Raw genomic sequence first — 12,500 nt, 5'->3', positions numbered from 1 at the left:
TTCAGTGGTTCACTAATACCGGGGGAGAAAGTGGTAAACAAAGCAAAACTGCGTAGTCATATGACTCCCTTACAGAGTTCATCAAACTAAGAAAAGCTTAAATATACGAAAAACGACGCTAGCTTATTAATAAACTTAAAACTAAAAAAAAATCAAAAGGTTGGATAAGTATTAACAACTTATAATTAAATTTTAATGAATTTACTTTAATCTAATATATATATTATATATATATATATATATATATAATATATATATATATATATATATATGATATATATATTTATATAATTTCAGTAGCTTTTTATTTCCACTGGATAGCATAATGTTATGAATGAGCGTTGATAGGGCGGAAGTCAGAGCGCTATAATTTGGTTCTTAGCTCTTCAGCATTTAGCTACCATTCATTTTCTTTCCTAGCTAGGTAAATCTCCCGAATTTAATTGAAAATATTAAGTAATTGTGAACACGAAAACTATAATAAACTTAACATTTCATGAACCGCACTTACCAAACCATTCAAGTTGTCATAAAAGCTCAGTGACAACTTAGGGTATTTGCATTAATTAAGGGCCAAACCTAAGTGCAAAGCAACTGGAACCAAAAATTGGTTTAAAATTGGGTTAAAGCTGTTCATCATTTCCTTATCATAAATTACCACTTCACCTTGTGGATGTCCATTATTTTGTTTTGCATAAGTAAGATTCAGAAGTTATCTCGCATCCAAACTGGTTCATGAACATTCGACTTGCAGGCGTGCCAACCGAACCTATTCCATCAGTGCATTTAACCCCCTGTGAATTCATAAAGAGAAGTCCATTTAGTCTAAGAAAGGAAGTTATAAATTATATTTTTCATAATTATCCTATTTTCCAACTCAAAATAACATTCTTTTTTTGGCGGAAAAATCTTTGAACATATGACAACGAAATATATCGTTCGGATCCTATTTTTTTCTCCTTTTTCTCTCTCTCTTTCTATATATATATATATATATATATATATATATATATATATATATATATATATATATATATATGCATGACAACTTTAACCACTTATGTTTTTATTTACGTTAAATATTATTTCAACTGAAATCTCATTATACAGGTGATACTGATAATACGGTTGGTAAGATTGTTCGTATCTAAACAAAATGAAATATTTCATAATGATTCGGACGAAACCCTTAAAAGCCTGCGTAAAACAAACAGTTTGCTTGCATTTTTATATTTTACTTTTAGATGATTCTACTTTCTATATTATGAAAAATCCCAAACAATATATATATATATATATATATATATATACTATATATATATATATATATATATATAGAAAGAGAGAGAGAAAGAAGAAAAAAAAAAATAGGATCCGAACGATATATTTCGTTAATTGATGCAGTGTGACGTATCGTGAATGTTAGTACACAAGGTAATTTTCGCATGGCCTTTCGAAGTTCCAGTCTTTCTTTGTCTTGTCGTCGTGACGATTAAATTAAGTTATAGTCTTCCGCTATCATGTGAATAAGGAGAATCACAAATTACGGTTCGATCTTGTGCTACGAAAATTTTGTGAGTGGTAATCCATTCGTTGTTTAGAACTAGATACCAAATTGTTCGTTGTAGAGTGTGCGGCTCAGTATATATATTATTATCAATCAATAAGTTTACAACTGACTCACATTAAAGTTATGTCAAAGTGTTCAGCGTTATCATAGTTTTCACATTTTTCTTCTCTAGTCAAGTATTTCAAAATGGATCTAATGGGGCATTTTAACTGTTTGCCCTACCCAGTTTGCCTAAACGGGTTGAAGTGAAATTTGATTGTGTGATCGGCGTTGACAACGGTTTAATGGAAGTCCAGCTCGACTTGACTTTTGTATGCAGTCAGTTATCCACAAACACACTGCTTGGGTGAACGATCGGCAAACTGTTGCCACGCGTAGGGGGATTCCCCTACCGTAGGGGAAATCTGGTGTCTAGTGGGTACGGGAAACCTACGGGGAAAATGATCTTTGTGATTGTGGGGGAGTGTAGGGAAATTTCACTTATTTCCCTTGTAAATGCTTTTTCTTCAATATTTTATCAGGAAACAAGATGAAATATCAAACACCCCACTATATCAATGACTTGTGACTTTGAATCGGTTTAGTTTCAGTCTAGCCAGTTCCTGATGAGGCTTGTGAGAGGAGCTTTATTATTAATTACATAGACGTTGTTTTTGGATTTTTGTAATCATACCTAAAGTTACTGAAAAAGGTTACCGTGCCTAAAGATATAGGATGGAATGATAATAGAGCTGGGTTTTATGGATGGCTATCCAGTGGAATGCACGACAGAAAGGCGCTTGCGAAGTATGTGATAAGGAATTGGCGGCGAGAAAATCAGAACTCATCGGTCATACGAGATGATCTTCTCATATACGCTTTGCTTCAGGAGTGACTGCAAATCTGCTGAGAAATAAGTTTGTTGAACGAAAGGATTACTGTAGGATTAAAGCAGAATTGAATGTTGTTGCAATGGTAGATAGACAAGTTCTTTCTTTATATTGCCTTGCAAGGTGAAGGAACTTTGAAAAATACACAGGCAGTGAAACTCGTGTTTACGTTATTTTCAGAAAAGTGAAAGAATCCGGACTTCTTTCTCTCTGCCTTGAGGCGCAACTGGGATGACGTCAGCAGAAAACTGGGTAAGTAGATTTCCTTCCAGTTTTCATTCCATTTAGTCATCTTGCTGTTGACCGTCCACCAGTAGTTAATTCGATTGTATTACCTTAATTGTTACCTTATATAAACATTTGTGGGTATTCGAAAAATGTCATTTTTGTTATATCAAAACATGTAGGTAAAGGCTGAGGAGATTTCATACTTAGCAAAGACAAAACAACTGTTAGGCAATTTGACGTAAACGTCTCTCTCTCTCTCTCTCTCTCTCTCTCTCTCTCTCTCTCTCTCTCTCTGGGTGGACTTGTTTTATTACCTACTTACACGTACTTCATCCACGGGACCATTGTGATATACAATTTTCATAATATATATATATATATATATATATATATATTATATATATATATATATATAATATATATATATAAAATTTCTGACACGTCAGGATCCGAACCAGGTCTTTCATAGAAAGGCAGTGGCCCCTATGAGTGAATTAGTTGTAACCGAAAGTAATACTGCACTGACAGTATTTATCTTGAATTATCCCTCTTAGTAAATATGAACCCTCTCTTATGCTAGGCAGGAATCCTGCTCGGATAAAAGCCTAGGTATGTACAGTGGTACCTACTGTGAGATTCACAGCCGGTGTCCCGGTGTTTTTCCGGAATAAAATTTTATCAATGTGCATGACAAAGGTGACACTTGTCACAGGATATCTTACACCCAATTACCTAATTTTTGGCTGTATTCTCTATTAAGAAAGTTGCATAATTCTGGTAATTATAAGAGTTACACCGACTTCTTCTTGACATCGCCAGCAAACTCAGAGGAACGGCTTTCGAAGTTATAATGACGTAACTTATGACGTCATTAATTTGCCTCCATCGCGATGGATAATTGGCTATTCGTGAAAAAGTCTCCAACTGGCAAACAATAAAATAAAATAACCAATACTCCTTGTTTACACTATGTAGTAGTGGTGGTAGTAGTAGTGGTAATCTATATAGGATTTATGCCATGAGGTCGAGTACTGGAATCCTTAAAAAAAAGGGTTTCCACAAGTGATCCGAGAAATTACTTTCTATCACTATTTCTCTATTGAAAAATTATACAATAATAAATAGATTAACAAAGTCAAGAAAACTTTGGAATTCGTCGTAACTCCTTTAATATTTTTCCTAATATGACGGTGACGATCATTGTAATAAATAGACAGTTGCATAGGATTAGATTGGATTATACTGGGGCAATGATTTATCATAGCCGCCATTCCTGAATATTCGTACCTTGACAGGGTGCGAATATTCATTCAGAATTTCAGAGACAGCTGTTGTCGTCACCACCTTGTGGGATGGGCCAGGACGTCATATGCTTACGTCACGTGTAACTTTGAACCCATACAGTGGTGTTCCGCCAGTGGCTTCGGCTGCTTTATTTTGCTCTTATGAATATACTTTATAATGAATACTGCCGAAAATTAGGTAGGGATGTAAAGTATACTATGGCTTAGTATTATCTTTGTCATATGCACAGAAAAAAGTTATTTCGGAAGAACACCGGGACAAAGGCTCTGAATCTCATAGTAAGTTCCAACTACTTTTTTGACTTGTGTGATTCAGTTGGTAGCGCCCTCGTCTTGCAATTAAAAGACCTGGGTTACAGCCCCATGTGAGTCAGCAATGTATTTGTTTTCTACTCGTGATTGTTTTGATTACCTTTATAATGCATATATCACACACACACACACACACACACACAGGGATTTAAGAAGGATGCAAATTCGTCGTTTCGATGTGCAAGTTTAGTCAACCTTGTATAGGATACAAGGAGAATTCCAACTCCGCAAAAGGAGGAATTGTGCAAGATTTTATAGCCTGGGTATTGGCACACAAGATGCCACATTGAGACAGGAGCTAATACCATAACTCCGAGTCAAGTTATATTTAACCCTAAGGGACTTTGTCAGTAGGTTGTATGAAAATTTAAAGGGCAGGAATGTGGGTCAGTAATGTCAATTATTTTGTCATGAACTGAACTCTTCTGACTTTTATCTCTGTAAACATTAGCTCTACCTGCGCCAATAGCGTGTTGAGTTTGGATGACAAAAAAGCGTCTTTAATTTCCGTGCAATCTCATTGTTCAGGAATCTAACAATCCACAGCAGTGAACGTGATTCTCCTCACACGTACTTTTATGTAAGTTCCAGGATTCCAGAAAATATTAAAAGTATACCAAGAGAATTTTGTCCAGCTCTCCGAAGTAACGGAGACTATGGGCATTATCAGAAGGTATTCGTAAGTGGAATCGGCCTTTAGAGGACATGTACATAATCTGGATAAATGATAATTGTTCCAGAAAAAATCATCACCTTACCCCACTTTGATCAAGGGTCCTTGCTGGTATGATGTTAGATTAAGCAAAGGTACCCAACTAGCATTTTAATAGATGACTTCTGAAACCGTCCCCCTTAATTGTTTATATCATCTCTGATTGAAAAAAAAAAAAGGTATTGCTAAGAAATATATGTTCATCAGCATACTTTTGGGAACCTAAACTGACAACTGGGAGGTCTGGCAGCTACATAACTATCTAGTTTGTAGGTGTTAATCTTCTTTGCCATCAGCTGCAGTTCTTTAAGAACAAAATTGTGGAACACTTTTGCAAAAACGAAATTGCCCATTTGGTAAGCATGGGCGATATATAAATTGCCCTGGCATTAAGACTTCAACCACCTTTATGCCAACAGATAATTTATTTCATCTGATTGAGCAAAGTTTACATAGAATGAGAAAATTAAAAATATATAGTACATGTCTGAAGAAAATTATAATCATCAAAGCATTCAACTCTAAACAATGATAAAGAGAAAATTCGTAACCTACTTGGAATTGAAAATAGTCAGTGTATTTCTTTGTTAGGATCCCGTAGTTATGAAAAATATGCTCTTGAAGTATATAGCAGCTTTATGTTAAAAGACCCAACGATGGGTGTCCTTCTCCCACTTCAGATATTCATCCTTGTGTATTGGTCATCAAATTTAGTTAGTTGAGAAACACATGACATTATATATCTATGCATACAAAAATGGATGTATGTATGATTTAGCGTCTGGGAAAGAATGCTGTTGGGGTAAGACATCACTGGCACCAAAGGCTATTGTGTGTGGCGTGGGGTGGGAAAGGGTGATAAGTAAAAATAACTGAAAACGACAGATATTAGTGTCTAATCCATGGTTTTTGAGGTCGCAGAGATGAATAGTGACACTCCCGATGCCCTTCAATTCCACGTTCAGCCTCAATAGAGAGGGAGTTGGAAAGGAGTAGGAAGGGGGTGACAAAAATAACCTAAAATGACAGATATCAGTGTCTACTCCATAGTTTTAGAGGTCACTATGATGATGAGTAGTGACCCTCCTAATGCCATGTAAGTCCAGTTCAAACCTGATAGGCAGGGTGAGAAAATGACAAATAATAGTGACTAGTCCATAGTTTTTGTAGGTTGCAGAGATGAAATATGACACTCCCATGGCCTTCAAGTCGAAGTTCAGCCACAATAGGAATGGAGGGTGGGAAGGAAATGACATAATAATAACTGAAAACAACAGGCATTAGTGTCGTAATTTATAGTTTTCAGGGTCGCTGAGATGAATAGTGACACTTCCTATGCCCTTTAAGTCCAAGTTCAGCCCTGATAGGAAAAGGGGGTGGGGTGTGTGAGAATGGATGAAAAATAAAATTTAAAAAATGATGGATATTAGGTTCCAATCCATAGTTTTTGAGGTTGCTGGAACTAACGGAGACACTACCTTTGCCCTTCAAGTCCAAGTTCAGCCCCAATAGGAATAGGGGGTGAGAAGTGGTTAGATATAAAATGTCAAAAAATGTTGGGCAATGTAACTGAAGCGACTATGTTAACAGGAAAGGAGAGATTGAGGGGAAATAAAGAGAGTAAGAGTGAGTGAGAGAGAGTGAGTTCATTGGTTGCCATCCAGAGTTTTCCTAGGCAGTTGGTCAACTAGTATAAAATATAATATAATAATATATATATATATATATATATAGATAGTTAGATATAGATATAGAATATAGATATAGATATAGATAATAGATAGATATAGATATAGATATAGATATAGATATCTATATCTATATCTATATCTATATCTATTCTATATCTATACTATATATATATATATACTATATATATATATATATATATATATATATATATATCACACAAAAATGTGTCACTAAACTTGCATATACATATGTAGTATATTACACAAATGTATGTCGACCTTGTATAAAACACTAACAAAGTGTGAGGGATATTGTAAAGAGAGGAGTCGGGTCTTTCCTAGGTAGTGACCCCAAACAAAGTTCGGGGGTCATTATCAAGAACTAATTTACATTGAGGGTCATAACTTAATGATATTTACAGTCTCTTATTTTGTACCAAACACTGCTGCAAGTAGATACATATCGGGTTCAAACCCTTTGGGGGGTGGGGGGTCACTTATCCAGGAAAGATCTGAGGCATCAGATCATTCGGACCAGGACAACATCCAGTGATAGTCTATATCAGTGTCTTATTCTATATATATTATATATGTAAATAGATGCATGTATGTATGTGTATGTGTGTGTTTATGTTCCTGCATAACTTTGAAATGCATTGAGCAATTTCAACCAAACTTGGTATACATATGACATAACATCTCAAAAAATAAAAATAAATACCATGGGGTAAGACATCACCAGCACCAAAGTGCACCAAAGGGGGTAGGTGGTGGTGGAAGGGATTCCATGAAATGGTGCTGGTTCTGCACATAGATGTAGTAGAACTAAATAAACTACGGGATTATCATACCTCATTTTGGTGTACATATGACTTACTACCTGGAAAAGGATACCATGGCACCATAGGGGGTGTCGGTGAGAAGGGGGTGACATGCCCTTTAAATCAAGTTCAGCCCCAGAGGAAAGGGGGATTGAGAAAGGGTGAAATGTAGAATATAAAATTGTTGGGACAATGTGACTGAAGCAACTATCTGAACAGGACCTTTCTAAACCAAGTAAAGGAAAAATATCCCAAGTGAGAAAACTAGCGACTGGGAAAGCTGTGTGTTATTCACTTGTAAAATGGTCAGAAACGAGTTGTGGGATGGAATACAGAATTTAGAACAAAAAACCAAGCACTGGGACCCATGAGGTCATTCCACACTGAATGGGATATTGATTGAGAGGTTTGAAAGGTGTAATAGGAAAAAACCTCGTGGTTACCGTTGAAATAGTTGTTAGGAAAGAGTGGAAGTAAGATGAAAGAAAGAATTTGAATGGAGATACAGCAATGGGAATGAAAGAGGTTGCAGCTACTGGCCAAAGGGACGTTGCAAAGACCCTTAAGAAATACTTGCAATCCACCGCATGAGGTGCACTGTCGGCACTGCCTCCGTATGGTGAGAATGGAGATTGTAATTACCGTAGTTTTAAACAGGTGGATTTCATCAAACTCATTATATGATCAAAACTTGAAGTCTGGATAGTGTGTACTGAATAGGTAAAACATTGCTATGTACAGTTGATGGTGGTTTGTGTTTTGTTTGGGTACACAAAAATTAGGAATTCTTTATCGAATGATGCATCATGAAGTTATCTGTTGTCATCAAAGTAGAAATAGACAAAGTTGAGAGCATGAGCCGTCGAGAAAAGATTGACGCTAATTCCCATCCACTTGCATATGAAAATACACACTTGCAACCGTTGATTGCCAGATTGATTTCCATTGACAAAGCAAGACAGAGTCAGGGGACGAGTTCGATGAATACAGCAAACTGAAAATTAGTGCCTAAAAGACGAATGACTGCAGTGACGTAATATTACGAATACATGAAAAAAAGCTTTACGAATGAAAATTATCGTCTCTTCTAGGATCTGAATTTTGTACGTATCTGAATTTTGTACTAACCTAATTTGTGTGTTACAAAAAACGTTGACCAGATAAAACGACAGATCAGCTGTTCCACTACAAACTACGAATATATGAAACATCACGTGAGGAAACAGGCAGAAGCCTAAGGTTTTCTTGGCTCAAAACAAATATGAGGTGAAACTAGACTCCACTTAAAGTGTTTCCCTGGAAATCACCAAATGATGGAAGATGAATAAAACATATCACACTGTGATGGCAAATGGGTCTGTTCCATGCTATTGCTAACAGAACATAATTTAATTCATAAGATCATCCCAGTTTGAACCCACCCGCGCTCCCCTCTCAATATTTGAATCTTCATTCATGATTAAAAATCATTTTCCCTTCGACAATTATTTTCGAGTCCTTACTAGAGGATGATGATGTTTTCTTGATTGTTTGGTTGATGCTTTTTACGATTAACGTTATATGGCTTTTGGGGAATATGGACAAACCTTCCACCCTTTTTTATATTTTGTGTTACTAATATTCCACCACTAAAGGCAAAATGTGTTGATTTATGAATGAAATGAATAGTATATATATATATATATAATAGATATATATATAATATATATATATATATAATATATATATATATTCATATAATATATATATATATATATGATGTGTGTGTATGTAGGTATATATAAAGTGATAAATAGTTATATAATGAAAGCTTTTTCTCTTCACACAGTTTCTTTTTCTTTCTATAGAGCCTGTGGAGTACCAGTGAAACATCTGGAATGACCATCTCCCATGGTAAGATTTTTTTGTTTTGCGTAAAATGTATTATCACCAGCTAAGAATCAATTATTTCTGAAGTTCTCTGTTAGCCTCTTTTTATAATCCATATGCTCAGATACCTCTGCCTTTTGTTTTTCTACACTCGCATTGTTGTTGTTAATAAATTAAAACACACAGCTTATTTGGTATTGGCTGCATTTTTTAACTGAGCTGATTCAATTCACCGAGACTAGTGCAGATTGTGACACTATTGCCGGAGTACCAAAGTGTACCTCTGAGGCACCTCCGATCTTTCCAGGATATTCCGTAGAAAGTCGTCTGCCAGTCCTCTAAAGAATAGTTTCCCTCCCATCCTATGTGAAGTGTTCCAGTTTATCTCGTTTGAAAATCAAATGTCAATATTTCTGCAATATTGCTAGTCAAAAATCTAAGACAAATCAGGTTTAAACATAATCACTAAGACAGCATCAGTATTACCCGGTATGTATCCACTTACGCATCACCTCCAGGGTGCTAGTATTAAACATGGCGGAAGCTCCATGGGATGGAGTCATTAGTATTAGCCCCTTGGGGATTTGTCATGTTTAGTACCAGCACTTCAGAGGTGATGCGTAGGTGGATACATACCGTGTGGCGGGATCACAAGCTAGAAAAACAAGTTGCAAAACCCTCCCCACATTTACCTAATCACTCCCGCTACCCAACCCACCCCAGTCACACTTTCTACTTCACACTTCAGAATACAGCAGGACAGTTGACCTAACAGCTACACAAAAACAAAACAAAAAACAAAACACAAAACAAAAACAACACAAAACACACGTACTTACCAACATTCCAGTTACTCCGGGGCTATCCTGTGCTGTCCGCTGGTCGAGGACACAACAACAACCAAGAACCACAACACCACAACCCAACACAACAACACCCAAGGACTACAACCCAACAACAACCAAGGACCACAACTACACAACAACCAAGGAACACAACCACAAAACAACTCAAAAACACAACAACCACCAAAGAACACAACCACCAAACAACACAGCAACCAACCAAGAAACACAACCTCACATATCACAACAAAACACAACAAAAGACCACTGCACAACAACAGCCAAAGAACACAACCACCAAACAACACAGCAACCAACCAAGAAACACAACCTCACATATCACAACAAAACACAACAAAAGACCATTGCACAACAACAACCAAAGAACACAAAAAGGCAACAAACACCCACTAACAACTTCAAGAAATCACAAGAGCCCCCAGCAACAACAACAACCAACACCAAACTAACAACAAATCAATAAAACAAATCAATCACACACAAAACTCAACTAACTTCCAGTGCCTTTAATATACTGCTCCTGAGACTACTGACTGTCACCAGCTCTCACTGAAGACTGACTTAACACTCACTCAAAACACAGACCTCCAACAGCAAACAACCCAGCCAGAACTCACTAACAGCCAATACAGTCATTAACCATCCATACAGCAATTACACTCTCTCTCTCTCTCCTCTCTCTCTCTCTCTCTCTCTCACACACACACACACACACACACAGACGTTGTCAAATGAAACTTCATAACTCCTCCATAACCGGGCTAATACCGATGTCGTGCTAGTGATTATGTTTAAACCTGATTTGCTTTTAGATTCTTGTTTAGCAATACTGCAGAAATACTTTTTATGACCTTAAAAACTACAAACCAAGTCACTTTTAGCTGAAGTTATTTCTTGAACAGTTTCTAGAACAGTATAATGAAACATACACTTACTCACTTTGTTGGTCTCTACGGCCACTATTGTGACCCGTAGCGCATTAACACCAGATTCCACTGTCTGTTGCAAGTTTCTTCATTCACCCGGCAAATGGCACTTTCACAAGTTCAATCACTAACTTCCCGTATGGGCTCACTTGCTCCTGATGATCGCAGAGGGCGCATCAAAGGTCACAAAAGCAATCCTATTTGGCATAAATGGTGAAAAGGGATAGATTGCACTGGGTTCCCTCATATGATTTATCAATCAGCTGTCATCATTATAACGTTTCTTTGGTTACACTACTCTTAATTGAAAGAAACGCAAACTGAACGTAAATAATTCAGTTTTTCAACACATTAATGTAAAAATGAGTCTGTTTCATAGTTTACAATGGCTCTCTTTGGTCCCTTCCTTTTAAGCACTCCAACTTCTTTAACTTGCTTCAATATCATGGTCTCTATACTTATGCCCTAAATCAATGACACATCACTTGCCATTTTGTCTGTTTTTTCGACAGATAAGTGAATCGGGGCGACAAAATCTCCAGGATTCTAACTCAAACAAGACGAAGGCATCGCGCTGTTTTTAAATTTTAAAAATGCTGTCAGTTATTATTTTTACAACTACAGATATCAGAAATATATATATATTTTTTTTTCATTGAAAGCTAAGCCAATTTTCTTTAAAATAATGATAAATATCATGGGCCCAAATTTTAACAATTCCTTCCAAACAAAAAATCCCGATTTTCATTTTTTTTTAATGCAAGAAAAGCCTGATTATCGTTGATCTACAGCGACTCTTTTCTGATGAGAGCCGAGTCACTGTACTCCGTGATGGTCACTGGTAGCTATGGGGTCTACTCTTTACAGTCGTCTCTCGGCAAAAGACGACGAAAGCCATCTTTATTTCCGTCACTTTCAAAAATAGAACCTTAAGTAACGTTTACACGAAGACAACAGCCCTCTCATCAATATGGTTACAAGACTTCAGGCAACACGCCATTAACCCCTACCGACGGAAAACCCTCTTTTCAAAAAACATGATGGAGAAGTGATACAGTCCTGTAAATAATCTTCTAACCTAAAGATTTAAACCAAAACAATGACACATGAGCCTATGCCATGCTTCCCACTCAGGACTTTCAAAGTTTTGTGTTGCAACTCTGGTCGAAGTCATAAAAGCAGAAAAAATATCATTGTAATTAGATCATTCAACAGTAAATAAAAATCGATGTAAAGCTAACAGAATGACAGTGCAAACGAAATACTTTCCATCAAATGTTGCCACTCATGCCCAGACCACAAACTCCTGCCCCTTCACCAAACAACGTTACC

This window comes from Macrobrachium nipponense, chromosome 12 (genome assembly GCF_015104395.2).
Source record: "Macrobrachium nipponense isolate FS-2020 chromosome 12, ASM1510439v2, whole genome shotgun sequence".
Lineage (NCBI taxonomy): Eukaryota > Metazoa > Arthropoda > Malacostraca > Decapoda > Palaemonidae > Macrobrachium > Macrobrachium nipponense.
The sequence above is the reverse complement of the archived record's forward strand: the minus strand, read 5'-3'. Positions refer to the sequence as shown.